Here is a 27,319-nt window from a genome sequence, read left to right on the forward strand (position 1 = left end):
AGGATTAGGGTTAGGGTTAGTTTGATGGTTAGGGTTAACATTGGGGTTAGGGTGAGGGTTAGGGTTAAGTTTAGGGTTAGGGTGAGGGTTAGGTTTAGGATTAGCGATAGGGTTATTGTTAGCTTTAGAGTTAGGGTGAGGGTTCGGGTTAGGGTTAGGTTCAGGGTGAGCCTGACTGTGAGGGTTAGGGTTAGGGTAAGGAATAGGGTGAGAATTAGGGTTTGGGTTAGGGTGAGGGTTAGGCTGAAGGGTATGGTTAGGGTTAGGGTGAGGGTTAGGTTTATTGTGTGGGTTAGGGTTAGGGTTAGATTTAGGGTTAGGGTGAGGTTAAGGGTTAGGGTGAGGGTGATGGTTAGGATTAGGCTTAGGGTGAGGTTTAGGGTTAGTATGAGGGTGTAGCGTTATGGTTAGCATTAGGGTTAGGGTGAGGATAAGGTTTAGGGTTAGGGGTACTGTGACGGTTAGGGTTAGGTTTATGGTGAGATTGAGGTTGAGGGTGAAGTTGAGGGTTAGTGTTAGGTTTAGGTTGAGGGTGAGTGTGAGGCTTATTTTTAGGGTTAGTGTTAGACTGAGGGTGTTGGTGAGGGTTAGGTTTAGGGTTAGGATTAGGGTTAATGTGAGGGTAATGGTTAGGGTGAGTGTTAGGGTGAGGGTGAGGGTTAGGCTTTGGGTTATTGTTATGCTGAGGCCTATTGTTGGGTGAGGGTTAGGATTTTGGTTAGAGTGAGGCTTAGTGGGAGGGTGAGGGTTATGATTATGGTTAGGCTGAGGTTTAGGTTCAGGGTGAGGGTTAGGGTTAGTTTAAATGTTAGGGTTAGGGTTAGGGTGAGGGTAGGATTAGGGTTCGTGTTAGCTGAGGCCTAGTGTGACGTTGAGGGTTAGGGTTAGGTTTAGGGATAGGTTGAGGTGTAGCGTTAAAGTTAGGGTTAGTGTGAGGGTTAGGCTCATGGGTAGGGGTAGGGTTAGCGTGAGGTTAGGTTTTGTGTGAGTGTTAGGGTTAGGGTGATGGTTAGGGCGAGGGTAACGGTTAGGGTGAGTGTTAGGGTGAGGGTGAGAATTAGGGTTAGGGTTAGGGTGAGGGTGAGGGGTAGGTTGATGTTCACAGTTAGGGTTAGGGTTAGTTTTAAAGTGAGGGTTATGGTGAGGGTTAGGATTAGTTTTAGGTTTACAGTTAGCATGAGTGTTAGGGTTAGGGTGAGGATTAGGGTTAGGGTTAGGGTTAGGGTAGGGTGAGCGTTAGGGTTAGGGTTAGGGTGAGGGTTAGGCTTAGGGTGGGGTTTAGGGTTAGGGTTAGGGTTAGGGTTATAATGATTGTTAAGGTTAGGGTTAGGGTTAGGATGAGAGTTAGGTTTAGGGAGAGGGTTAGGGTGAGGGTGAGGATTATGGTTAGGGTGAGGGTGAGGTTGAGGGTGAGGGTTAAGGTTAGGGAGAGGGTAAGGTTGAGGGTTCGGGTTAGGTATAGGATTAGGGTGAAGTTAAGGGTGAGGGCTAGGTTTAGGATTAGGGTTAGAATGAGGGTAAGGGTTAGGGTGAAGGTAAGTGTTAGGTTGAGTATTAGGGTGAGGGTGAGGGTTAGGATTAGGATTAGGGTTAGGGTGAGGGTTAGGGTGAGGGTTAGGTTTAGGTTTAGGTTTAGGGTTAGCTTAAGGGTGAGGTTTAGGGTGAGGGTTAGGGTTAGTGTTAGGGTTAGGGTTTGGGTGAGTGTTAGGGTTAGGGTGAGGGTTCGGGTTAGTGTTAGGGTTAGCATAGGGTGAGGGTAAGGTTTAGGGTGAGGGTTAGGGTTAGGTTGAGGTTGCGGGTTTGGATTAGGGTTAGGTTTAAGGTGAGGATGAGGAGTAGGTTTAGGATTAGGGTGATGGTGAGTGTGAGGGTTCAGGTGGGGTTTAGGGTTAGAATGAGGGTTAGGATTAGGGTTAGATTTACTTTGAGGGTTAGGGTGAGGGGTAGGGTAAGTGTTAGTGTGAGGCTTAGGGTTAGTGTGAGGGTTTGGATTAGGGTTAGGATTATGGTGAGGGTGAGGATGAGGGTTAGGTTTAGGGTTAGGTTTTGGGTGAGGGTTAGTGTGAGGGTTATGGTTAAGTTTAGGGTTAGGGTGAGGGTGAGGGTTAGGGTTAGGGCAAGGGTTAGGGTGAGGGTGAGGGTTAGGATTAGGGTTAGGGTGACAGGGTTAATTAGGGATAGGTTTAGGGTTATCGTTAGGTTAGGTTGAATGTTAGGGTGAGGTTTAGGGTTAGTGTTAGGTTTAGGGTTAGGGTGAGTGGTAGGGTTAGTTGCGGGTTAGCATTAGGGTTAGGTTTAGGGTTAGTGTGAGGGTAAGGGCTAGTGTGAGTGTTATTGTGAGGGTGAGGGTTAGGGTTAGGGTGAGGGTGAGGGTGAGGGTTTTGTTTCTGTAATGGTTAGATTTAGTGTTAGCGAGAGGATTAGGGTTTGGTGAGGGTTAGGTTGAGGGTAAGTCTTACTGTTAGGTTGAGGGTTAGGATTAGGGTGAGGGTGAGCATGAGGGTTTCAGTTAGGTAAGGGATAGGGTTAGGGTTCGGGTTAGGGTTAGGAATAGGTTGAGGGTTAGCATGAGGGGAAGAGTGATGGTTAGGGTGAGGTTTAGGGTTAGTGTGAGCGTGAGGATTAGGGATATGATTAGGATTAGAGTGAGGGTAAGGGTTAGGGTGAGTGTTAGGATGAGAGTGAGGTTTAGGGTTATCGTTAGGGTTAGGGTGAGGGTTAGGGTTAGGTTTTGGGTGAGGGTTACTGTTAGGTTTAGGGTTAGGGTGAAGGTGCGGGTTAGGTTTCGGGTATGGGTTAGGGTGAGTGTGATGGTTAGGATGAGGCTTAGGGTTAGGTTTATGGTGAGGGTGAGGGTGAGGGTAAGGGTTAGGATGAGTGTTAGGTTTGGGGTTAGGCTTAGGGTTAGGGTGGGGGTGAGAGTTAGGGTTAGGGTGAAGCTTAGGGTTAGGTTTAGTGTGAGGGTGTGGGTTAGGTTTAAGGTTAGATTTAAGGTAGAGTTAGAGTTAGGTTGAGGGCTAGGGTTAGGGTGAGGGTGAGGTTTTGGGTGAGGTTTAGGGTGTGGGTGAGTATTAGGGTTAGGGTGACCGTGAAGGTTAGGGTGAGGGTGTGGGTTAGGGTTCATGTTAGTGTGAGGGTTAGTGTGAGGAGTATAGTTAGGGTTATGGATAGGGTGACGGTGGGGGTTAGGATGAGGGTGAGCGTGAGGGTTTAGTTTAGGTAAATGTTATGGTTAGTTAGGTTTAGGGTGAGGATTATGGTCACGGTGAGGGTTAGCATGCAGTTTGAGTCAGGGTGAGTGTTAGGGTTAGGGTAAAGGTTAGGGTAAAGGTTAGGGTGAGCATTAGGGTGATGGTGAAGGTTTGGATGAGGGTTAGGTTTAGTGTTAGGGTTAGGTTTTGGGTGAGTGTTAGGGTTAGGTTTCGGGTTATGGTTAGGGTTAGGGTGAAGGTTAGGGTGAGGGCTAGGCTGAAGGTGAGGGTTAGGGTTAGGGGTAGGGTAGGGTGAGGATTAGGGTTAGGTTTAGAGTTATGCTGAGTGGTAGAGTTAGCTTTAGGCTGCGGGTTAGGTTTAGTGTGAGGGTTAAGGTTAGGGTTAGGGTAAGGGTAAGGTTTCAGGTGAGGGTTACGGTGAGGGTTAGGGTGAGGATGAGGTTTAGGTTTAGGGTGAGGGTTAGGGTGACAGTTAGGGTTAGGGTTAGGGTTAGGGTGACAGTTAGGGTTAGGGTTAGGGTTAGGGTGAGGGTGAGGGTTAGGGTTATGGTAAGGGTTAGGGTAAGGGTTATGTTTAGGGTGAGGGTTAGGGTTAGGGTGAGGTTAAGGGTTACGGTAAGGATTAGTGTGAGGATGATTGTTAGGGTTAGGGTTAGTGTTAAGATGAGGGTTAGGGTGAGTCTTATGTTTAATGTTAGGGTTAGGGTAAAGGTTAGGGTTAGGCTTAGGGTGAGGGTGATGGTGAGGGTTAGGTTTAGGGTTAGGTTGAGGTTTAGGGTTAGATTGCGGGTAAGGTTGAGGGTGAGGGTCAGTTTTAGGGTGAGGATTAGGGTGAGGGTGAGGGTTAGGATTAGGGTTAGGGTTTCGGTAAGGGTTAGGGTAAGGGTGAGGGTTAGGTTTAGTGTGAGGGTCAGGGTTAGGGTTAGGTTTGTGTTGAGGCTGAGGATTAGGGTTAGGGTTAGCTTGAGGGTTAGGGTTAGCATTGCAGTTAGGGTGAGGGTAATGTTTAGGTTGATGTTTAGGGTGAGCATGAGGGTTAGGGTTAGGTTTAGGGATAGGGTGAGGCTTAAGGTTAAGGTTCGGGTTATGCTGAGTGGTAGAATTAGGGTTAGGGTGAGGGTTAGGTTTAGTGTGAGGGTTAAGTTTAGGGTTAGGGTAAGGGTAAGGTTTCGGTGAGGGTTAGAGTGAGGGTGAGTGTTTGGGTTAGCATGTTTTAGGGTGAGGGTTAGGGTGATTGTTAGGGTTCGCATTAGGATTAGCGTGAGGGTGAGGGTGAGGGATAGGGTGAGGGTGAGGGTGAGGGTTAAGGTTAGGTTTAGGGTGAGAATTAGGCTCAGGGTTAGTGTTAGGTTTAGGTTTAGGGTTAGTGTAAGGGTGAGGGTTAGGTTGAAGGTTAGGGTTAATGTTAGGGTTAGGGTTAGGCTGAGGATTAGGGTGGGGGTGAGGGTGAGTGTTAGGGTGAAGGTTAGGGTTAGGGTGAGGGTTAAGGTTAGGATTAGGTTTAGGGTGAGGGCTAGGCTGAAGGTGAGTTTTAGGGTTAGTGTTAGGGTTAGGGTGAGGTGTAGGGTGAGGGTTAGGGTTGGGTGAGGTTAAGGATGAGGGTTAGGTTTAGTGTTAGGCTTAGGGTTTGGGTGAGTGTTAGGGTTACGGTGACAGTTAAGGTTAGGGTGAGGGTTAGAGTAGGGTAAGGATAAGGGTTAGGGTGAGGTTTAGGGTGAGTTTGAGGGTTAGGTTTAGGGTTAGGGTTAGGGTGAGTGTTAAGGTTAGTGTGAGAGTTAGGGTTAGGTTTTGGGTTAGGGTAAGGGTAAGGGTTAGGGTGAGGTTTAGGATTAGGGTTAGGGTTAGTGTAAGGGTGAGGGTGAGGGTTAGGTTTAGGGTAAGGATTAGGGTTAGGGTTAGGGAGATGATTAGGGTGAGCATGAGTGTTTGAGTGAGGGTTCAGTTTAGTGTTAGTGTTAGGGTTTGGGTGAGTGTTAGGGTTAAGGTTCGGGTTCGGGTTATTGTTAGCGTTAGGGTAGGGTGAGGGTAAGATTTAGGGTGAGGTTTAGGGTTAGGTTGAAGTTGAGGGTGAGGGTTAGGGTTAGGTTTAGGGTGAGGATGCGGGTTAGGGTGAGGGGTAGGTTTGGGATTAGGGTGATGGTGAGGGTTCGGGTGAAGATTAGGGTTAAGATGAGCATTAGGAGTAGGGTACGGTTTACCTTGTGTTTTAGGGTGAGGTTTAGGGTTAGTGTGAGGTTTAGGATTATGGTTAGGGTTAGGGTGAGGGTGAGTGTTAGTGTGAGGATAAGGGTTAGGTTTAGGGTTTGGGTTAGTGTGACGGTTAGGGTTAACTTTAGGGTTAGGGTGAGGCTGAGGTTTAGGGTTAGGGTAAGGTTGAGGGTTATGTTTAGTGTGAATTTAAGGTTAGAGTGAGGGTAAGGTTTAGGGTGAGGATTAGCGTGATGGTAAGGGTTAGGGTGAGGATTATGGTTAATGTTAGGGTTAGGATTATGGTTAGGGTTAGGGTGAGGGTGAGTGTTAGGGTGCGTATGAGGGTTAGGTTTAGGGTTAGGGTTATGGTGAGGATGAGGGTGACGGTTAGGGTTAGCTTTAGGGTTAGGGTGAGGCTGAGGGTTAAGGTAAGGCTAAGGGTTAAGGTGAGGGTTATGTTTAGTGTGAGGGTTAGGGTTATGGTGAGGGTAAGGTTTAGGGTGAGGATTAGCGTGAGGGTGGGTGTTAGTGATAGGGTTAGTGTTAAGGTGAGGTTTAGGTTGAGTGTTATGGGTAATGTTAGTGTTAGGGTTAGGGTGAGGGTTAGGGTTAGGGTTAAGGTTAGGGTTAGGCTTAGGGTGAGTGTGATGGTGAGGGTTAGGGTTAGGGTTAGGTTGAGGTTTAGGGTTACTTTGCAGGTAAGGTTGAGGGTGAGGGTCAATTTTAGGGTGAGGATTAGGTGAGGGTGAGTGTTAGGATTAGGGTTAGGGTTAGGGTAAGGGTTAGGTTAAGATGAGGGTTAAGTTTAGTGTGAGGGTTAGGGTTAGGGTTAGGGTTAGGTTCAGGGTGAGGATTAGGGTGAGGGTTAGCTTTAGGGTTAGGGTTAGCATTGGGGTTATGGTGAGGGTAATGTTTTTTTGTTTGTTTGTTTTTGTTTTGTCGGTCGTGGGGCTTGAACTCTGGGCCTGGGCGCTTTCCCTCAGCTCTTCAGCTCAAGGCGAGTGCTCTACCACTTGAGCTACAGTGCCAGTTCCGGTTTTCTGGTCATTTATTGGAGATAGAAGTCTCATGGTCTTTCCTGCCCAGGCTGGCTTTGAACCGCGATCCTCAGATCTCAGCTTCCTGAGTAGCTAGGATTACAGGAGTGAGACACCAGCGCCCGGCGAGAGTAATGTTTAGGGTATGGTTTAGGGTGAGGGTGAGGGTTAGGGTTAGGGTTAGGGATAGGGTGAGGCTTAAGGTTATGGTTAGGGTTAGGGTGAGGGTTAGGCTGAGGGGTAGGATTAGGGTTATTGTGAGCGTTACATTTAGTGTGAGGGTTAGGGTTAGGTTTAGGGTTAGGGTCAGGGTTAGGTTTAGTGTGAGGTTTTTGATTAGTCTTAGGGATAGGGTTAGGTTTAGGCTGACGGTTAAGGTGAGCATGAGGGTGAGGGTTAGGATTAGGGTTAGGTTAAGTGTGAGGGTTAAGGTTTGGGTTAGGGTGAGTGTTAGTGTGAGGTTAAGGGTTACCGTGAGGGTTAGGGTTAGGGTGAGGGTTAGGGTTAGGGTGAGGGTTAGGGTTAGCGTCAGGGTTAGGATTAGGTTTAGGGTGAGGGTGATGGTGAGGGTTTGGGTTAGGGTTAGGGTTAGGTTGAGGTTTAGGCTTAGTTTGAGGGTAAAGGTGAGGGTGAGGGTAAGGTTTAGGGTGAAGATTAGAGTGAGAGTGAGGGTTAGGTTTAGGGTTAGTGTTAAGCTAAGGTTTAGGATAAGGGTGAGGGTTAGTTTTAGTGTGAGGTTTAGGGTTAGGGTTAGGTTTATGTTGAGGGTGAGGTTAGGGTTAGGGTTAGGGTTAGTGTTAGGGATAGGTTGAGGCTGAGGGTTAGGTTTAGGATTAGGGTTAGGCTGAGGGTGAGGTTGAGGGTTAGGGTGAGGGTTATGGATAGGGTTAGGTTTAGGGTGTGGTTTGGTTTTAGGGTTAGGGTTAGGATGAGAGTTAGTGTGAGGGGTATGGTTAGGGTTAGGGAGAGGGTTATGTTTAGTGTGAGGGTTAGGGTTACGTTACAGATAAGGGTTAGGGTGAGGGTTAGCGTGAGGTTGAGGGTTAGGGTTAGGATTAGTGTTAAGGTGAGGGTTAGGGTGAATGTTATGGTTAATGTTAGTGTTAGGATTAGGGTTATGTTTAGGGTTAGGGTTAGGGTAGGATTAGGGTTCGGGTTATGTTTAGGCTTAGGGTGAGAATGAGTTTGAGGGTGAGGGTGAGGGTTAGGGTTAGGATTAGGATTAGGGTGAGGGGGAGGGGGAGGGTTATGTTTAGGGTAAGTGTTAGGGTTAGGGTTAGGAAGAGGATTAGGGTGAGCTTCAAGGTTAGGCTGAGGGTTAGGGTTAGGGTTAGGGTTATGGTGACGGTTAGGGTTAGATTTAGGGTTAGGATGTGGTTGAGGGTTAGGGTTAGGGTAAGGGTTAGGGTGAGGGTTATGTTTAGTGTGAATTTTATGGTTAGGATTAGGGTAAGGGTTAGGGTGAGGATTAGCGTGATGGTGAGGGTTAGGGTTCGGGTTAGTGTTAAGTTGAGGGTTAGGGTGAGTGTTATGGTTAATGTTAGGGTTAGGGTTAGGGTGAGGGTTAAGGTTACGGTTAAGGTTAGGGTTAGGCTTAGGGTGATGATGACGGTTGGGGTTAGGTTGAGGTTTAGGGTGAGTTCGCGGGTAAGTTTGAGGGTGAGGGTCAGATTTAGGGTGAGGGTGAGGGTTAGGATTAGGGTTAGGGTTTTGGTAAGGTTTAGGGTAAGGGTGAGGGTTAGGTTTAGTGTGAGGGTTAGGGTTAGGGTTAGGTTTGTGTTGAGGGTGAGGTTTAGGGTTAGGGTTAGCTTGAGGGTGAGGGTTAGCATTGTGGTTAGGGTGAGTTTAATGTTTAGGGTGAGGGTGAGGGTTAGGGTTAGGGTTAGGTATAGGGTGAGGCTTAAGGTTACAGTTAGGGTTAGGCTGAGTGGTAGAATTAGGGTTAGGGTGAGGGTTAGGTTTAGTGTGAGGGTTAAGGTTAGGGTTAGGGTAAGGGTAAGGTTTTGGGTGACGGTTAGGGTGAGGGTGAGTGTTTGGGTTAGCATTAGTTTTAGGGTGAGGGTTAGGGTGATTGTTAGGGTGATTGTTAGGGTTCGCATTAGGATTAGCATGAGGGTGAGGCTGAGGGATAGGGTGAGGGTGAGGGTGAGGGTTAAGGTTAGGGTTAGGGTTAGGGTCAGAATTAGGCTCAGGGTTAGGGTTAGGTTTAGGTTTAGGGTTAGTGTAAGGGTGAGGGTTAGGTTGAAGGTTAGGGTTAATGTTAGGGTTAGATTTAGGCTGAGGATTAGTGTGGGGTGAGGGTGAGTGTTAGGGTGAAGTTTAGGGTTAGGGTGAGGGTTAAGGTTAGGATTAGGTTTAGGGTGAGTGCTAGGCTGAAAGTGAGTTTTAGGGTTAGTGTTAGGGTTAGGGTGAGGTGTAGGGTGAGGGCTAGGTTTAGGTAAGGTTTAGGGTGAGGGTTAGGTATAGTGTTAGGCTTAGGGTTTGGGTGAGTGTTAGGGTATGGGAGACAGTTAGGGTTAGGTTTAAGGTTACAGTAGGGTGAGGATAAGTGTTAGGGTGAGGTTTAGGGTTAGGTTTAGGGTTAGGTTTAGGGTTAAGTTTAGGGTGAGTGTTAGGGTTAGTGTGAGAGGTAGGGTTAGGGTTAGGTTTTGGGTTAGGGTGAGGGTAAGGGTTAGTGTGAGGGTTAGGGTTAGGGTTAGGGTTATGGTAAGGGTGAGGTTGAGGGTTATGGTTAGGTTAAATTTTAGGGTTAGGTTTAGTGAGATGATTAGGGTGAGCGTGAGGGTTTGAGTGAGGGTTTGTTAAGTGCTAGGATTAGGGTTTGGGTGAGTGTTAGGGTTAGGGTTTGGGTTCGGGTTATTGTTAGGGTTAGGGTAGGGTGAGGGTAACATTTAGGTCGAGGGTTAGGGTTAGGTTGAAGTTGAGGGTGAGGGTGAGGGTTAGGTTTAGGATTAGGGTGATGGTGAGGGTTTGGGTTCGGGTGAGGGTCAGGGTTAGGATGACCATTAGGATAAGGGTTATGTTTACGTTGTGGGTTAGGGTGAGTGTTAGGGTTAGTGTGATGGTTAGGATTATGGTTAGGGTTAGGGTGAGGGTGAGTGTTAGGGTGAGGATGAGGGTTAGGTTTAGGGTTAGGGTTAGGGTGAGGATTAGGGTGACGGTTAGGATTAGCTTTAGGGTTAGGGTGAGGTTGAGGGTTAGGGTTAGGGTAAGGGTTAGGGTGAGGGTTATGTTTAGTGTGATGGTTAGGATAAGGGTTAGGGTAAGGGTGAGGGTGAGTGTTTGGTTGAGGATGAGGGTTAGGTTTAGGGTTAGGGTGAGGTTTCGGGTTAGGTTTCGGGTTATAGTGAGGGTGAGTTTTAGGGATAGGATGCTGGTTAGGGTTAGGGTTAGGGTTAGGGTGAGGATTAGGGTGACGGTTAGGGTTAGGTTTAGGGTTAGTCTGAGGGTGAGGGTTAGGGTTAGGGTTATGGTTAGGGTTAGGTTGAGGGTTAGGGTCAGGTTTAGGGTTAGTGTTAGGTTTAGGGTTAGGGTGAGTGTTAGGGTTAGGATGAGGGTTAGCATTAGGGTTAGATTTAAGGTTAGTGTGAGGGTAAGGTTTAGTGTGAGTGTTAGGGTGAGGGTGAAGGTTATGGTTAGGGTTAGGGTGAGGGTGAGAATGAGGTTGAAGTTTTCGGTAATGTATGGTTTAGTTTTAGGGTTAGCGAGAGGATTAGCGTTTGGGTGAGGGTTAGGTTGAGGGTAAGTGTTAGGGTTAGTGTGAGGGTTAGGGTTAGTGTTAGGTTTATGTTGAGGGTGAGTATTAGCGTTAGGGTTAGCGTGAGGGTTAGGGTAAGCATTGGGGTTAGGGTGAGAGTAATGTTTTGGGTAAGGTTTAGGGTGAGTGTGAGGTTTGGGTTAGCGTTAGTTTTAGTTTGAGGGTTAGGATCAGGGTTAGGGTTAGGGTTATGGTTAGGGTGAGTGTGAGGGTTAGGGTTTGGGTTAGGATTAGGGTGAGGGTTAGGGTGAGGGTGATGGTTAGGAAGAGGGTAAGGGTTAGCGTGAGTGTTAGTGTGAGGGTGAGATTTAGGGTTAGGTTTAGGGTGAGGGGTAGGGTGATGGTTATTGTTAGGTTTCGGGTTAGTTGTAGGGTGAGGGTTAGTGTGAGGGTTTGGGTTAGTGTTAGGTTTATAATTAGGTTTAGGGTTAGGGTTATGGTAGGGTGAGTGTAAGGGGTAGCGTGAGGGTTAGTCTGAGGTGAGGGTGAGGGTAAGGGTTAGGTTTAGGGTTAGTGTTACTATGAGTGTTAGGGTTAGGGTTAGGGTTAGATGAGGTTTAGGGTGAGGGGTAGGGTTAGGGTTAGGGTGAGGGTGAGGGTGAGGGTTAGGATTAGGGTGAGGGTGAGGGTTAGGGTAGGTTTAGGTTTAGAGAAAGGGTTAGGGTAAAGGTGAGAGTTAGGGTGATGGTAAGGGTTAAGGTGAGTGTTAGGCTGAAGTTGAGGTTTAGGGTTTGGATTAGGGTTAGGTTGAGGGGTAGGGTGAGGGTTAGGTTTAGGCTTAGAGTGAGGTTTAGGGTGAGGGTTAGGTTTAGTTTTAGGTTTAGGGTAGGGTGAGCTTAAGGTTTAGGGTGAGGGTTAGGGTTAGGTTGAGCTTGAGGGTGAGGGTTAGGTTTACGTTTAGGGTGAGGATGAGGTTTAGAGTGAGGGGTAGGTTTAGGGTTAGGGTGAGGGTGAGGGTGAGGGTGAGGGTGAAGGTTAGGGTTAGGATGAGGGTTAGGATTAGGGTTAGGTTTATGTTGAGGCTTAGTGTCAGGGCTAGGGTTAGTGTTAGTGTGAGGGTTAGGGTTAGGGTTAAGTTTAGAGTGAGGGTGAGTGTTAAGGTGGGGATGAGGGTTAGGTTTAGGGTTAGGGTGAGCTTTAGGGTTTGGTTTTTGTTATAGTGAGTTTGAGTGTTAGGGTAAGGATGAGGGTTAGGGTTAGGGTTAGGGTGAGGGTTAGGGTGATGTTTAGGTTTAGGGTGAGGGTGAGGGTTTGGATTAGGTTTATGCTTAGGGTTAGGGTGAGGGTTAGGGTGAGGTTTAGGGTTAGGGTGAGGGTGAGGGTTATGTTGACGTTTAGGTTTAGCGTGAGGGTGAGGGTTTGGATTAGGTTTATGCTTAGGGTTAGGGTGAGGGTTAGGGTGAGGTTTAGGGTTAGTGTTAGGTTTTATTTTAGGGTGAGTGTTGGGGTTAGTTTGAGGGTTAGCATTAGGGTTAGGTTTAGGGTGAGTGTGAGGGTAAGTTTTAGTGTGAGTGTTAGGGTGAGGGTGAGGGTTAGGGTTAGGTTTAGGGGGAAGGTGAGGGTGAGGGTGAGGGTTTCGTTAAGGTAAGGTTTAGGTTTAGGTTTAGCTAGAGGGTGAGGGTTAGGGTGAGGGTAAGTGTTAGGGTTAGTGTGTGGGTTAGGGTTAGGGTGAGGGTGAGCATGAGGGTTCGATTTAGGTAAGGGATAGGGTTAGGTTTAGAGTTATGGTTAGAGATAGGTTGAGGGTTAGCGTGAGAAGTAGTTTTATGGTTAGGGTGAGGGTTAGGGTTAGTGTGAGGGTTAGGTTTAGGGATAGGAATAGGTTTAGTGTGAGGGTAAGGGTTAGGGTGAGTGTTAGGATGAGATTGAGGTTTAGGGTTAGCGTTAGGGTTAGGGTGAGCGTTAGATTGAGGGTTAGGGTTAGGTTTAGGGTGAGCATGAGGGTTAGGGTTAGTGTTAGGGTTAGGGTGAGTGTTTGGGTTACGGTTAGGGTTATGGTGAATGTGAGGATGATGTTTAGGGTGAGGTTGAGAGTTAGGGTGAGGGTGAGGGTTAAGGTGTGTGTGAGGGTTAGGGTTAGTTTGAGTGTTAGTGTGACGGTGAGAGTGAGGTTTAGGTTTAGGTTAAGGGTTAGGGTGAATATTAGGGTGAGGGTGAGGGTTAGTGTTAGGGTTAGGGTGAGGGGTAGGGTGAGTGTTAGGGTTAGGGTAATGGTTATGGTTAGGGTTAGGATTAAGGTTAGGGTGAGGGTTAGGCTGAGGGTGAAATTTAGGGTTAGGATTAGGTTTAGGGTTAGGGGTAGGCTGAGGGTGAGGGTGAGTATGAGGGTGAGGGATAGGGTTATGGTTAGGGTGAGGGTGAGGGCTATGTTGAGGGTTTGGGTTAGGTTGAGGGTGAGGGTTTGGTTTAGGTAAGGGTTAAGGTTATGGTTAGGTTGAGGATTAGGTTAAGTTTAAGGGTTAGAGGGAGGGTTAGGTTTAGGGTGAGGGTTAGGGATAAGGGTTAGGATGAGGGTTAGGGTTAGCGTGATGTTTTGGTTGAGGGTGAGGTTTAGCGTCAGTGTGAGGATTTGGGTGAGGGTAAGTGTTAGGGTGAGGATGAGGGTTAGGCTTAGGTTTACGTTGAGGGTTACGGTTAGCGTTAGGGTATGGGGGAGGGGAAGGGGGAGGGGGAGGGTTAGTGTTAGGGTAAGGGTTAGGGTTAGTGTGAGGGTTAGGGTGAGGTTAAGGGTTAAGATGAGGGTTAGGGAGAGTGTGTGGGTGAGGGTTAGTGTTAGGGTTAGGTTTAAGGTGAGGATTAGTGTTAGTATTAGTGTTAGTGTGAGGGATAGTTTTAGGGTGAGTGTTAGGTTTAGAGTGAGGGTGAGGGTGAATGTTAGGGTGAGGGTAAGGGTAAGGGTGAGGGTTAGGGTGAGGTTTAGTGTTAGGTTTAGTTTTAGTGTGGGTGATTGGGTGAGGGTGAGGGTGAGGATTAGGTTTAGTTTAAGGGTTAATGTTAGGGTTAGGGTTAGGGTTAGGGTGAGGGCTAGGGTTATGGTGAAGTTTATGATGAGGGTGAGGGTTTGGGTTAGGTTAGGTTTAGGTTGAGGATTAGGGTGATGGTGAGGGTTAGGGTGAGTATTTGGGTCAGGGTGAGGTTAGGTAGGGTTAGGGTTAGGCTGAGGGTTAGGTTTAGGGTGAGTTTTAGGGTGAGACTGAGTGTTAGGGTGAGGGTGAGATTTCGGGTGAAGGTGAGAGTTAAGATGTTTATGAGGCTGAGGGTTAGAGTTAGGGTTAGGGTGAGGTCTAGGGTTTCGGTTAGGGTTATAGTTAGGTTGAGGTTTAGGGTTAGTTTGAGTGTAAGGGTGAGGGTGAGGGTAAGGTTTAGGGTGAGGATTAGGGTGAGGGTGCAGGTTAGGTTTAGGGTTACAGTGAGGGTTAGGGTGAGGGTAAAGGTAATGGTTAGGGTGAGGGTTAGGGTGATGCTAAGTGTTAGGGTTGGGTTTAGGGGGAGGGGGAGGGGGAGCATGAGGTTTAGGGTTGGGGTTATGGGAAGGGTTAGGTTTGGGTTTAGGGTTAGTGTGAGCACTAGGTTGAGGGTTTTGGTTTCTGTTAGGGTTAGTGTTAGGTTGAGGGTTAGGGTGAGGGTGAGGGTTAGGCTTAGGGTGAGGTTTAAGGTTAGGGTTAGGTTTAGTGTGAGGGCAAGTGTGAGGGTGAGGGTTAGGTTTATGGGTAGGGTGAGGATTAGGGTTAGGGTTAGGGTTAGAGTGAGGGTTAGGATGATGGGTAGGGGTAGGGTTAGGATGGTGGATAGTTTTAGTTTGAAGGTTAGGCTTAGTGTTAGGGTTTATATTAGGGTGAAGTTAACGGTTAGGGTGAGGGATAGGGTGAGGGTGAGGGTTAGGGTTAGCATTAGGTTTAGGATGAGGATTAGGGTAAGGGATAGCGTGAGGGTTAGGGTTAGGATGAGGGTGAGGATGAGGGATAAGGTTATGGTGAGGGTTAGGTTTAGGGTGATGCTAAGTGTTAGGGTTGGATTTAGGGGGAGGGGGAGTGTGAGCATGAGGTTTAGGGTGAGTCTGAGGTTTGGGTTAGGTTTAGGATTAGGGTTAGGGTTAGGGTTAGGCTGAGGGTGAGGGTGAGTGTGAGGATCAGGGTTAGGTTTAGGGTTACCTTTAGGCTTAGGCTTAGGATTAGGTTTAGGGTTAGGGTTAGGGGGTGGGGTTAGGTGAGGGTTAGGGTTAGGGTGAGGGTGAGGGTGAGGGTGAGGGTTAGGGTTAGGGTTAGGTTTAGGGTGAGGGTTAGGGTGAGGGCAGGGTTAGGGTTAGAATTAGGGTGAGGGGTTGGGTGATGGTTAGGGTGATGGTTATGGTGAGGGTTAGGTTTAGTGTTATGATTAGGTAAGCGTGAGGGTTACTGTTAGTGTGTGGGTTTGGGTTAGGGTTAATGTTAGGGTAAGGGTGAGGGTAAGGGTTAGGTTTAGATTGATGGTTAGGGTTAGTGTGAGGGTTAGGGTTAGTGTTAGATTTAGGATTAGGGTCAGGGTAAGGGATAGGGTGTGTGTTCGGTTTAGGGTTAGGGTTAGGATGAGAGTGAGGACTAGAGTTAGGGTTTGGGTTAGGATGAGTGTTAGGGTAAGTGTTAGGGTTAGGGTTAGGATTAGGGTGAAGGTTAGATTTAGTGTTGGGGTTAGTGTTAGGGTGAGGTTTAGGGTTTGTGTGAGGGTTAGGATTAGGGTTAATGTTAGGGTTAGGGTTAGTGTAAGTTTTAGGGTTCAGTTTCGGGTGAAGTTGAGGTTTAGTGTAAGGGTTAGGGGTCGGCTTAGTTATAGGGTGAGGGTGAGGGTTAGGGTTAGGTTGAGGGTTAGGCTGAGGGGTAGGGTTAGGGTTAGTGTGAGGGTGAGGGTGAGGATTTCATTTAGGTAAGGGTTAGGGTTAGGGTAAGGGTGAGGATTAGGGTGAGGGTGAGAGTTAGGATTAGGGATAGGGTGAGAGTTAGGGTTAGGTTGATGTATAGGGTCAGGATGAGGGTTTGGGTGAGGGTTAGGGTCAGGGTGACTGTTAGGGCTACGGTTAGGATTAGGTTGAGGGTTAGCGGTAGGGTTAGGGATAGGGTGAGGGTTAAGGTGAGGGGTTGGCTTAGCGTTAAGGTGAGGGTTAGGGTTAGATTAGGGTTAGTTTAAGGGTTATGGTGAGGGTGATGTTTAGGTTTAGATTTAGGGTGAGGGTTAGGGTGAGGGTTAGGGTTAGGCTTAGGTTTGGGTGAGGGTTAGGTTGAGGGTTAGTGTTCATGTCAGGGTTAGGGTTAGGGTGATGGTTAGGGTGACTGTGAGGGTTAGGTTTAGGATTAGGCTTAGGGTGAGGGTGAGGGTTAGTTGAAGGTAAGGGTTAGAGTGAGGTTTTGGGTGAGCGTGAGGGAGAGGGTTAGGGTTAGGGTGAGGGTTAGTTGAGGGTAAGAGTTAGAATGAGGGTTAGGGTGAGTGTTAGGGTGAGGGTTAGGGTTAGGGTGAAGGGTAGGGTGAGGGTAAGGTTTAGGGTGAGGGTTAGGTTGAGGGCGAGGGTTAGGGTTTGAATTAGGGTGAGGGGTTGGATGAGGATTAGGGTTAGGGTTACGGTGAGGGTTAAGATTCATGTTAGGGTTAGGGTTAGGGTAAGAGTTAGGGTTAGTTTGTGGGGTACGGTTAGGGTTAATGTTAGGGTTAGGGTGAAGGTAAGGGTTAGAGTTAGGTTGACGGTTAGGGTTATTGTGAGTGTTAAGGTTCGGGTTAGGTTTAGGATTACGGTAAGGGTAAGGGATAGGGTAAGGTTTAGGATTAGGGTGAGCGTTAGTATGAGGGTGAGGATTAGAGTTAGGGTTTGGGTTAGGGTGAGGGTTAGGGTGAGGTTTAGGTTTAGGTTTAGGGTTATTTTCAGGGTCAGTGTGAGTTTAAGATTTAGGGTGAGGGTTAGGGTGAGGGTGATGGTTAGGGTTAGTGTTCAGTTGAGGGGGTGGGTGAGGGTAAGGGTTAGGTTAAGGGTTAGCATGAGGTTTAGGATTAGTGTTAGGGTTAGTTTAGTGTGAGGGTTAGGGTTTGTGTAAGGGTTAGGTTTAGGGTTAATGTTAGGCTTAGTGTGCGGGTAAGGATTAGGTTTTGGGTTCGTGTGAGGTTGAGGTTTAGGGCAACAGGGTTAGGGTTAGTTATCGGGTGAGGGTGAAGGTTAGGGTTATGTTGAGGGTTGGGCTGAGGGTTAGAGTTAGTGTTAGGGTAAGGGTTTGGGTTAGTGTTAGGGTGAGGGTGAGGGTTAGGGTTAGGTTGAGGGTTAGGGTTAGTGTGAGGGTGGGGGTGAGGATTTCATTTAGGTAAGGGTTAGGGTTAGTGTTAGGGTGAGGATTAGGGTGAGGTTGAGAGTTAGTGTTAGGGTTAGGGTGAGAGTTAGAGTTAGGTTGATGTATAGGGTGAGGGTGAGGGTTTGGGTGAGGGTTAGGGTGAGGGTGAGTGTTAGGGTAACGGTGAGGGTTAGGGTGAGGTTGCGTGTTAGGGTTACAGTTAGGGTTAGGGTGAGGGTTAGGGTTAGGGTTAGGAATAGTGTGAGGGTAAAGGTGAGGGGTTGGGTTAGGGTTAAGGTGAGGGTTAGGGTTAGTGTGAGGGTTAGGGTTGGGTTTAGGGTTAGGGTGAGGTTAAGGTTTAGGATGAGGGTTAGTGTGAGGGTGAGGGTGAGGGTTAGCCTAAGGGTTAGGGTGAGGTTTAGGGTGAGGGTTAGGTTTAAGGTTAGTTTAAGGATTAGGTTGAGGATGAGGGTTATGGTTAGGGTGAGGTTTACGGTGAGGGTGAGTGTTAGCGTTATAGTTAGGGTTAAGGTGAGGGTTAGGGTTGGGTTAGTGATAGGGTGTGGGTTAGGTTTAGGGTGAGGGTTCGGGTTAGGTTTAGGGTGAGTGTTAGGTTGAGGGCAAGGGTTAGAGTGAGGGTTAGGGTGAGTGTGAGGGTGAGGCTTAGGGTTAGGTTTAGGGTGAGAGTTAGGGTTAGGGTTAGGGTTAGGGTGAGAATGAGGGTAAAGGTTATGGTGAGTATTAGGGAGAGGGTGTGGGTGAGGGTTAGGGTTATGTTTAGGGTTAGGGTGAGGTTTAGGGTGAGTTTTAGGTTTAGGCTTAGGTTTAGGGTGAGCGTTAGGTGAGGGTCATTTTTAGACTGAGGGTTAGGTTGAGTGTGAGGCTGAGGGTTAGGGTTAGGATTAGGGTTAAGGTTAGGTTTAGGCTGAGGGGGATGGTGAAGTTTAGGATTAGGGTTTGGTTTAGGGGGAGATTTAGAGTGAGGGTTAGAGATAGGGTGAGTATTAGGCTAAGGGTTAAGGTCAGAGTGAGGGTTAGGCTGAGGGCTATTGTTAGGGTTAGGGTGAGGGATAGGTTTATTTTGAGTGGTAGGGTTAGAGTTAGGGTTAATGTTAGGGTGAGGGTAAGAGTTAGGGTGAGGGTTAGGGTTAGGGTGATGGCTAGGGTTAGCCTTAGGTTTAGGATGAGAATTAGGGGTATGGTTATGGTTAGGATTAGGGTGAGGGTGAGGGTAAGGTTGAAGTTTAGGGTTAGGATTAGGTTTAGGCTGAGGGTTAGGTGAGGGTAATGGTTAGAGTGAGGGTTAGGGTTAGTTTGAGGGTTAGGGTTAGGATTAGGTTTCGAGTTAGGTTGAGGTTAATGGTTAGGGTGAGGGTTAGGGTGAGGGTGAGGGTTAGGTTTAGCGTTAGGGTTAGGGTGAGGGTTAGGGTGAGGGTGAGATTTAGCGTTACAGTTAGGATTAGCGTGAGCGTTAGGGTTGGGGTTAGGGATAGGGTGAGTTTAGGGTGAGGGTTAGGATTAGGGTTAGGTTTAGGGTGAAGGTTAGGTGAGAGTCAGGTTTCGACTGAGGTTTAGGGTGAGTGTGAGGGTGAGGGTTAGGTTTAGGATTAGGATTAGGTTTAGGGTTAGGCTGAGGAGGAAGGGAAGTTTAGGGTTAGGGTTAGGTTTAGGGGGAGATTTAGTGTGAGGGTTAGGGATAGGGTGAGGATTAGGGTTAGGGTTAGGGCCAGGGTGAGTGTTAGGCTGAAGGCTAGGGTTAGGGTTAGGATGAGGGATAGGTTTATTGTGAGTGGCAGGGTTAGAGTTAGGGTTAATGGAATGGTGAGGGTAAGAGTTAGGGTGAGGGTTAGGTTTAGAGTGAGGGTTACGGTTAGCATTAGGGTTAGGATGAAGGTTAGGGTGAGGGTTTGTATTAGGGTTAGGCTGAGGGTGAGGCTGCGAGTGAGGGTTAGGTTTAAGACTAGGGTTAGAGGTAGGGTGAGGGTGAGGGTAATGGTTAGGGTGACGGTTAGGGTGACGGTTAGGGTTAGGGTTAGGTTTAGGGTGAGGGTTAGGTTGAGGGTTAGGGTTAATGTTAGGATTAGACTTAGGGTGAGGGTAGGGTGACGGTCATGGTTACCATTAGTGTTAGGGTTAGGGTTAGGGTTAAGGGTTGGGTGAGGGTTAGGGTTAGGGGTAGGGTGAGGCTTAGGGTCATGGTGAGGGTTAGGGGGAGGGTTAGGGTAACGTTTAGGGTGAGGATTAGGGTGAGGTTGAGGGTTAGTGTTAAGGTTATTCTGAGGGTTAGGGTGCATGTTAGGGTTAGGGTTAGGGTGATTGTTAGGTTTAGGGTTAGGGTAAATGTTAGGGTTAGGGTGAGTGTTAGGGTTAGTGTGAGGTTTAGGTTTAGGGTTAGGATGAGGGTTAGGGTGCAGGTAAGGTTTAGGGTGAGTGTTGAGATGAGGGTGAAGGATAGCATTAGGGTTAGGTTGATGGGCTGGGTAAGGGTTAGGCTTAAGGTTAGGGTTAGTGTGAGGGTCAGGGTTAGGGTTAATGTTAACTTAGGGTGAGGGTAAGGGTTAGGGTGAGTAATCAGGTGAGGGTGAAGTTTAGAGTAAGGCTTATGTTTAGGGTTAGGAATAGGGTGAGGGTGAAGTTTAGGGTTAGGTTGAGGTTTGGCTGAGGTGTAGGTTTAGGGTTAGGGTGAGGGTGAGAGTGAGGGTTACAGTTAGGTAATGGTTAGAGTTAGGGTTAGCGTGAGGATTAGGGTGAGGGTGAAGGTTAGGTTTAGGGTTAAGCTTAGGGTTAGGTTAGGTTGAGGGTGAGGTTTTGCGTGATGGTAAAGGTTCAGGTGAGGTTGAGGGTTAGCATGTGAGTGAGGGTTATTGTTAGCGTGAGTGTTAGGGAGATGGTGAGGGTTAGGCTGATGGTGAGTGTTAGGGTGAAGGTAAGGGTTAGGTTTAGGGTTAGGGTTAGGTTTAGGGATATATTGAGGGTTAGGGTTTGGGGTGGGGTTAGGGATAGGGTGAGGGTTAGGGTGACAGTTAAGTTTAGGGTTAGGCTCAGGTTAAGGGTTAGGGTGAGGGTGAGGTTTAGGGATAGCCTTAGGGTTAAGGTGAGGTTTAGGATGTGGGGTTGGGTTAGGATTAGTGTGAGGGTTAGGGTTAGGATTATGGGTAGGGTTAGGGTGAGGTTAAAGGTTAGGGTGAGGGTGAGGGTTAGGGTTAGCGTTAGGGTTAGGGTGAGGGTTAGGGTGAGGGTGAGTGTTGGGTTTATCGTTAGGTTTAGGGTTGGGTTAGGGATAGGGTGAGGGTTAGGGTGAGGGGTTGGGTTAGGGTTAGGTTGAGGGTTAGGGTTAATGTGAGGATAGGGTTAGGGTGAGGGTTAGGGTGAGGTTAAGAGTTAGGATGAGGGTTAGTGTGAAGTTTAGGGTGAGGGTTAGGGTTAGGGTTTGGTTTAGGGTGAGGGTTATGTTGAGGGTAAGTGTTAGGGTGAGTGATAGGGTGAGGGTGAATGTTACAGTTTGGTTTGGGGTTATGGGGAGGGTTAGGTTTATGTTTAGGGTTAGTGTGAAGCTTACGGTGAGTGGTTTGGTTAGTATTAGGATTAGTGTTAGGGATAGGGTTAGGGTGAGGTTTAGGGTGAGGATTAGTGTTAGGGTTAGGGTTAGTGTCATGGCTATGGTGAGGGTGAGGGTGAGAGTTAGGAGTAGGGATAGGGTGAGGATTAGGGTTAGAGTTAGGGTTAGAATGAGGGTTAGGTTGATGGGTATGGTTAGGGTTAGGGTGAGGGATAGGTTTAGTGTGAGGTTTTGGGTTAGGGTTAGGTTTAATATTAGGGTGAAGTTAAAGGTTAGGGTGAGGGTTAGGGTTAAGGTTAGGGTGAGGGTTAGGGTTAGGGTGAAGCTAAGGGTTAGGGTTAGGGGTAAGTTGAGGTTGAGCGTGAGGTTTTGGGTGAGTCTGAGGTTTTGGGTTTGGGTTAGAATTAGATTTAGTGTTAGGGTTAGGGTTAGGCTGAGAGTGCGGTGAGGGTTAGGGTTATGTTTACGTTTAGGGTGAGCTTGAGGGTGAGGGTTAGGGATAGGATTAGGGTTAGGTTTAGGTTTAGGCTGAGGGTGAGAATGAGGCTGAGAATGAGGGTTTGGTTTAGTTTTAGGCTTAGGGTTAGGCTTCGGATTAGTGTTAGGGTTAGGGTTAGGGTGAGGGTTAGGGTTTGTGTGAGGGTTAGAGTTACGTTTAATATTATGGTTAGGGCTAGGGTAAGGGTTAGTGTTCGGGTTCGGGTGAGGTTGAGGTTTAGGGTAAGGTTTAGGGTTATGGTTAGTTATAGGGCGAGGATGAGCTATAGGATTAGGTTGTGGGTTACGCTGAGGTGTAGGGTTAGGGTTAGTGTGAGGATGGGGGTGAGGGTTTCGGTTAGTTAAGGGCTAGAGATTGGGTTAGATGAGGATTAGGGTGAGGGTGTGGGTAAGGGTTAGGGTTAGGTTGAGCGTTAGGTTTAGGGTGACTGTTAGGGTGACGGTGAGGATTAGGGTGAGGGAGAGTTTTAGGGTTACGGTTAGGGTTAGAGTGAGGTTTAGGTTTAGGTTAAGGGATAGGGTGAGTGTTAGGGTGAGGGATTGGGTTAGGGTTAAGGTGATGGTTAGGGTTAGTGTGATGGTTAGGGTTAGGGTTAGGGTTAGGGTGAGGTTAAGGTTTAGGATGAGGGTTACGGTGAGGGTTAGGGTTAGGGTTAGCATAAGGTTTAGGGTGAGGGTTAGGGTGATTGTTAGGTTTAGGGTTACGTTAAGGGTTAGGGTGAGGGTGAGGGTTAGGGTTCCTGTTAGGGTGAGAGTTAGGGTGAGGTTTATGGTTAGGGTTAGGTTTAGAGTGAGCATTAGGTTGAGGGTTAGTGTTAAGGTCAGGGTTAGGGTTAGGGTGAAGGTTAGGGTTACGGTGAGGGTTAGGGTTAGGGTTAGGTTTAGGTTTAGGGTGAGGCTTAGTTGAGGGTAAGGGTTAGCGTGAGGCTTAGGATGAGTGTGAGGGTGAGGGTTAGGGTTAGCGTTATGTTCAGGGTTAGGGTGAGGGTAAGGTTTAGGGTGAGGGTTAAGGTGAGAGCGAGGGTTAGGGTGAGGGTTAGGTTGAGCGTTAGGGTTAATGTCAGTGTTAGGGTTAGGTAGAGGTTTAGAGTTCAGGTTCAGGTGGGGTTGAGGTTAAAGGTAACGGTTAGGGTTAGGCTTAGTTATAGGGTGAAGGTGAGGGTTAGCATTAGGTTGAGGGTTAGGCTGAGGGGTAGGGTTAGGGTTAGTGTGAGGGTGAGGGTGTGGGTTTCAGTTAGGTAAGGGTTAGGGTTAGGGTGAGGATTAGGGTGAGGGTGAGATTTAGGGTTAGGGTTATGGTGAGGGTTAGAGTTAAGGTGAGGGTTAGGTTTAGTGTGAGGTTTAGGATTAGGGTTAAGGTTAGGGTGAGGTTAAGGTTTAGGGTGAGGGTTAGGGTGAGGGTGAGGGATAGGGTTAGCTTAAGGGTTAGGGTGAGGTTTAAAGTGAGTGTTAGGCTTAGGGTTAGGTTAAGGTTTAGGGTGAGGGTTAGGCTTAGGCTTAGGGTTAGGGTGAGGGTTAGGGTTATGGTTAGGTTTAGGATGAGGGTTAGGTTGAGTGTTAAAGTTAATGTTAGGGTTAGGGTTTTGGTGAGGGTTAGGGTGACTGTGATGTTTAAGTTGAGGGTTAGGCTTAGGTTTAGGGTGAGGGTTAGGTGAGGGAAAGGGTTATAGTGAGGGTTAGGGTGAGTGTGAGGGTGAGGGTTAGAGTTAGGGTGAGGGTTACGTTGAGGTCGAGGGTTAGGGTTTGAATTAGGGTGAGGGGTTGGATGAGAGTTATGGGAATAGGTTATGGTGAGGGTAAGTATTCGTGTTACTGTTAGGGTTAGGGTGAGAGTTAGGGTTAGTGTGTGGGGTACGGTTAGTGTTAATGTTAGGCTTAAGGTGATGGTACGGGTTAGAGTTAGGTTGACGGTTAGGCTTAGTGTGAGTGTTAGGGTTTGGGTTAGGTTTAGGATTAATGTAAGGGTTAGGGATAGAGTGAGGGTTAAGATTAGGGTGAGTGTTAGTATGAGGGTGAAGACTAGAGTTAGGGTTTGGGTTAGTGTGAGGGTTAGGGTGAGGTTTAGGTTTAGGGTTAGGTTCAGGGTCAGGGTGAGTTTAAGTTTTAGGGTGAGGGTTAGGGTGAGGGTGAGGGTTAGGGTTAGTGGTCGGTTGAGGGGTTGTTTGAGGGTTAATGTTAGTGTTAGGGTTAGCATGAGGGTTTGGATTTGTGTTAGGGTTTGGGTTAGGTTGAGGGTTAAGGTTTTTGTGAGGGTAAGGGTTTGGGTTAATGTTAGGGTTAGGGTGCAGATAAGGGTTAGGGTTCGGGTTTGTGTGAGGTTGAGGTTTAGGGTAAGGGTTAGGGTAAAGTTAGTTATAGGGTGAGGGTGAGGGTTAGGGTTAGGTTGAGGGTTAGCTGAGGTTTAGGGTTAGGGTTAGGGTCAGGGTTTGTGTGAGGGTGAGGATGAGTGTTTTGGTTAGGTATGGGTTAGGTTTAGGGTTAGGGGAAGGACTAGGGTGAGGGTGAGAGTTAGGGTTAGTGTTAGGGTAAGGGTTAGAGTTAAGTTGATGTATAGGTTGAGGGTGTGGGTTTGGTTGAGGGTTAGGTTTAGGGTGAGGGGTTGGGTTAGTGTTAAGGTGAGGGTTAGGGTTAGTGTGAGGGTTAGGTTTAGGCTTAGGGTGAGAGTGAGGGTGAGGTTAAATTTTAGGATGAGGGTTAGTGTGAGGGTGAGTGTTAGGGTTGGAGTAAGGGTTAGTGTGAGGTTTAGGGTGAGGGTTAGGTTTAGGGTTAGATTAAGGGTTAGGGTGAGAGTGAGGGTTAGGGTTAGGGTTAGGTTTAGGGTCAGGGTTAGGTTGAGGGTTAGGGTTAATGTCAGTGTTAAGTTTAGGGTGAGGGTTAGGGTGAGGGTGAGGGTTAGGTTTAGGGTTAGGCTTAGGTTTAGTGTGAGTGTTATGTAAGGATAAGGGTTAGAGTGAGAGTTAGTGTGAGTGTGAGTGTTAGGGTTAGGGTTCGGGTTAGGGTGAGAGTTAGGGGTAGGGTTAGGGTTAGGGTGGGTGTAAGGGTTATGGTTATGGTGAGGGTTAGGCTGAGGATGTTTGTGAGGGTTAGGGTTAGGGTTAGGGTTAGCGTGAGGTTTAGGGTGAGGGTTAGGTTTAGGTTTAGGGATAGGGTGAGAATTAGGGTGAGGGTGAGACTTAGGTTTGGGGTTAGGGTGAGGGTTTGGGTGACGGTGAGTGTTAGGGTGAGGGTGAGTGTTAGGGTTACGGTTAGGGTTTGGGTGAGGGTTAAGGTTAGGTTTAGGGATAGGGTGAGAGTTAGGGTGAGGGGATGGTTTAGGGTTAAGGTGAGGGTTAGGGTTAGTGTGATTGTTAGGGTTAGGTTTAGGGTTAGGGTGTGGTTAAGGTTTAGGATGAGGGTTAGGGTGAGGGTGAGGGTTAGGCTTAACGTAAGAGTTACGGTGAGGCTTAACGTAAGGGTTACGGTGAGGGTTAGGGGGAGGTTTAGGTTTAGGGTTAGGTTAAGGGTTAGGGTGAGGGTGAGAGGTAGGTTAGGGTTAGGGTGAGGGTTAGGTTGAGGGTTAGGGTTAATGTCAGGATTAATGTTAGGGTGAGGGTTAAGGTGATGGTGAGGGTTAGGGGTTAGGGTTAGGCTTAGGTTTAGGGTGAGGTTTAGGTGAGGGTAAGGGTTAGAATGATTCTTAGGGTGAGTGTGAGGTTGAGGGTTAGGATTTGGGTTATGGTGAGGCTTAAGCTTAGGGTAAGGTTTAGGGTGAGGTTTAGGGTGAGGGCGAGGATTAGGGCTAGAATTAGTGTTAGGATTTGGTTGAGGGTTAAGTTTAGGGTTATGGTGAGAGGTAGGGTTAGTGTTAGTGTTAGCGTTAGGATGAGTGTTAGGGATAGTGTGTGTGTTAGGGTTAGGGTTAATGTTAGGGTTAGGTGAGGGTAAGTGTTAGAGTTAGGTTGAGGGTTACGGTTAGTGTGAGGGTTAGGATTAGGTTTAGGAATAGCGTAAGTGTAAGGGATATTGTGAGGGTTAGGGTTAGGATGAGGGTTAGGAAGAGGGTGAGGTCTAGAGTTAGGGTTTGGGTTAGGGTAGGTTTAGGGTGAGGGTTAGAGTTAGGGTTAGGTTCAGGTATAGGGTGAGGTTTAAGGTTTAGGGTGAGGTTTAAGGTGATTGTGAGGGTTAGGTTTAGGGATCGGTTGAGGGGTTGGTTGAGGGTTAGGGTTAGGGTTAGGTTTAGGGTTAGGATTAGTGTTAGTGTTAGGGTTAGGGTGAGGGTTAGGGTTTGTGTGAGGGTTAGGATTAGGGTTAATGTTAGGGTTAGGGTGAGGGTGAGGGTTAGGGTTCAGGTTTGGGTGAGGTTGAGGTTTAGGTTAAGGGTTAGGGTTAGGCCTAGTTATAGGTTGAGGGTGAGGGTTAGGGTTATGTTGAGGGTAAGGCTGAGGCATAGGGTTAGGGTTAGTGTGAGGGTGAGGGTGAGTGTTTCAGTTAGGTAAGGGATAGGTTTAGGGTTAGGGTGAGGATTAGGGTGAGGGTGAGAGTTAGGGTGAGCGTTAGGGTGAGGGTTAGGTTTAAGTTTAGGGATAGGGTGAGAGTTAGGGTGAGAGTGAGGGTTAGGTTTAGGGTTAGGGTGAGGGTTAGGGTGACGGTGAGGGTTAGGTTGAGGGAGAGTGTTAGGGTTATGGTTAGCATGAGGGTGAGGGTTAGGGTTAGGTTTAGGGATAGGGTAAGGGTTAGTGTGAGGCTTTGGTTTAGGGTTAAGGTGAGTGTTAGTGTTAGTGTGAGTGTTAGGGTTAGGGTTAGGGTTACGGTGAGGTTAAGGTTTAGGATGAGGGTTAGGGTGAGTGTGAGTGTTAGAGTTAATGTAAGGGTTAGGGTGAGGGTTAGGGTGAGCGTTAGGTTTAGGTTTCGGTTAAGGGTTAGGGTGAGGGTGAGAGTTAGGTTTAGGGTTAGGGTGAGGGTTAGGTTGAGGGTTAGGGTTAATGTCAGGTTTAATGTTAGGGTGAGGGTTAGGTTGATGGTGAGGTTTAGGGTGAGGGTTAGGTTTAGGTTTAGGGTGAGGTTTAGGTGACGGTAAGGGTTAGAGTGATTCTCAGAGTTAGTGTGAGAATGAGGGTTAGGGTTAGGGTTATGGTGAGGCTTAAGCTGAGGGTAATGTTTAGGGTGAGGATTAGGGTGAGGGCGAGGGTTAGGGCTAGAATTAGGGTTAGGATTTGGTTGAGGGTTAGGTTTAGGGTTATGGTGAGAGTTAGGGTTAGTGTTAGGGTTAGGGTTACGGTGAGTGTTATGGATAGTGTGTGTGTTAGGGTTAGGGTTAATGTTAGGTTTAGGTGAGGGTAAGTGTTAGAGTTAGGTGGAGGTTTAGGGTTAGTGTGAGGGTTAGGGTTAGGTTTAGGTTTAGGATTAGGGTAAGCGTAAGGGATAGGGTGAGGGTTAGGTTTAGGGTGAGGTCTAGGATGAGGGTGAGGACTAGAGTTAGGGTTTGGGTTAGGGTGAAGTTTAGGGTGAGGGTTATGGTTAGGGTTAGGTTCAAGGTCAGGGTAAGGTTTAAGGTTTAGAGTGATGTTTAAGGTGATTGTGAGGGTTAGGGTTAGCGTTCAGTTGAGGGGTTGGGTTAGGGTTAGGGTTAGGGTTAGGGTTAGGATGAGGGTTAGGTGTAGTGTTAGGGTTAGGTTTAGGGTGAGGGCTAAGGTTTGTGTGAGGGTTAGGGTTAGGGTTAATGTTAGGGTTAGGATGCGGGTAAGGGTGAGGTTTCAGGTTTGTGTGAGGTTGAGGTTTAGGGTAAGGGTTAGGGTTAAGTTTAGTTATAGGGTGAGGGTGAGGGTTAGGTTTAGGTTGAGGGTTAGCTGAGGGTTAGGGTTAGGGTTAGGGTTAGTGTGAGGGTAAGGATGAGAGTTTCGGTTAGGTAAGGGTTAGGTTTACGGACAGGGAAGGATTAGGGTGAGGGTGAGAGTTAGGGTTAGTGTTAGGGTGAGGGTTAGAGTTAGGTTGATGTATAGGGTGAGGGTGTGGGTTTGGTTGAGGGTTAGGGTTAGGGTGAGTGTTATATTGACGGTGAGGGTTAGGGTGAGGGTTAGGGTTAGGGTTAGGGATAGATTGAGGGTTAGGGTGAGGGGTTGGGTTAGGGTTAAGGTGAGGGTTAGGGTTAGTGCGAGGGTTAGGTTTAGGGTTAGGGTGAGGGTGAGGGTGAGGTTAAGGTTTAGGATGGGGGTTAGTGTGAGGGTGAGGGTTAGGGTTGGAGTAAGGGTTAGGGTGAGGTTTAGGGTGAGGATTAGGTTTAGGGTAAGATTAAGGGTTAGGGTGAGGGTGAGGGTTAGGGTTAATGTCAGTGTTAAGTTTAGGGTGAGGGTTAGGGTGACAGTGAGGGTTAGGTTTAGGGTTAGCCTTAGGTTTAGAGTGAGGGTTATGTAAGGGTAAGGGTTAGAGTGAGGGTGAGGCTGAGTGTGAGTGTTAGGGTTAGGGTTAGGGTTAGGGTGAGAGTTAGGGGTAGGGTTAGAGTTAGGGTGGGGGTCAGTGTAATGGTTATGGTGAGGGTTAGGGTGAGGATGTGGGTGAGGGTTAGGTTTAGGTTGAGGGTTAGGGTGAGGATTAGGGTGAGGGTTAGGGATAGGGTGAGAGTTAGGTTTAGGGTTAGGGTGACGGTGAGGGTTAGGGTGAGGGTGAGTGTTAGGGTTACGGTTAGGGTTAGGGTGAGGGTTAGGTTTACGTTTAGGGATAGGGTGAGTGTTAGGGTGAGGGGATGGATTAGGGTTAAGGTGAGGGTTAGGGTTAGTGTGAGTGTTAGGGTTAGGGTTAGGGTTGGG

Source organism: Dipodomys merriami, unplaced genomic scaffold (genome assembly GCF_024711535.1).
Source record: "Dipodomys merriami isolate MVZ:Mamm:240054 unplaced genomic scaffold, mDipMer1.0.p SCAF_43, whole genome shotgun sequence".
NCBI classification, from domain to species: Eukaryota; Metazoa; Chordata; class Mammalia; order Rodentia; family Heteromyidae; genus Dipodomys; species Dipodomys merriami.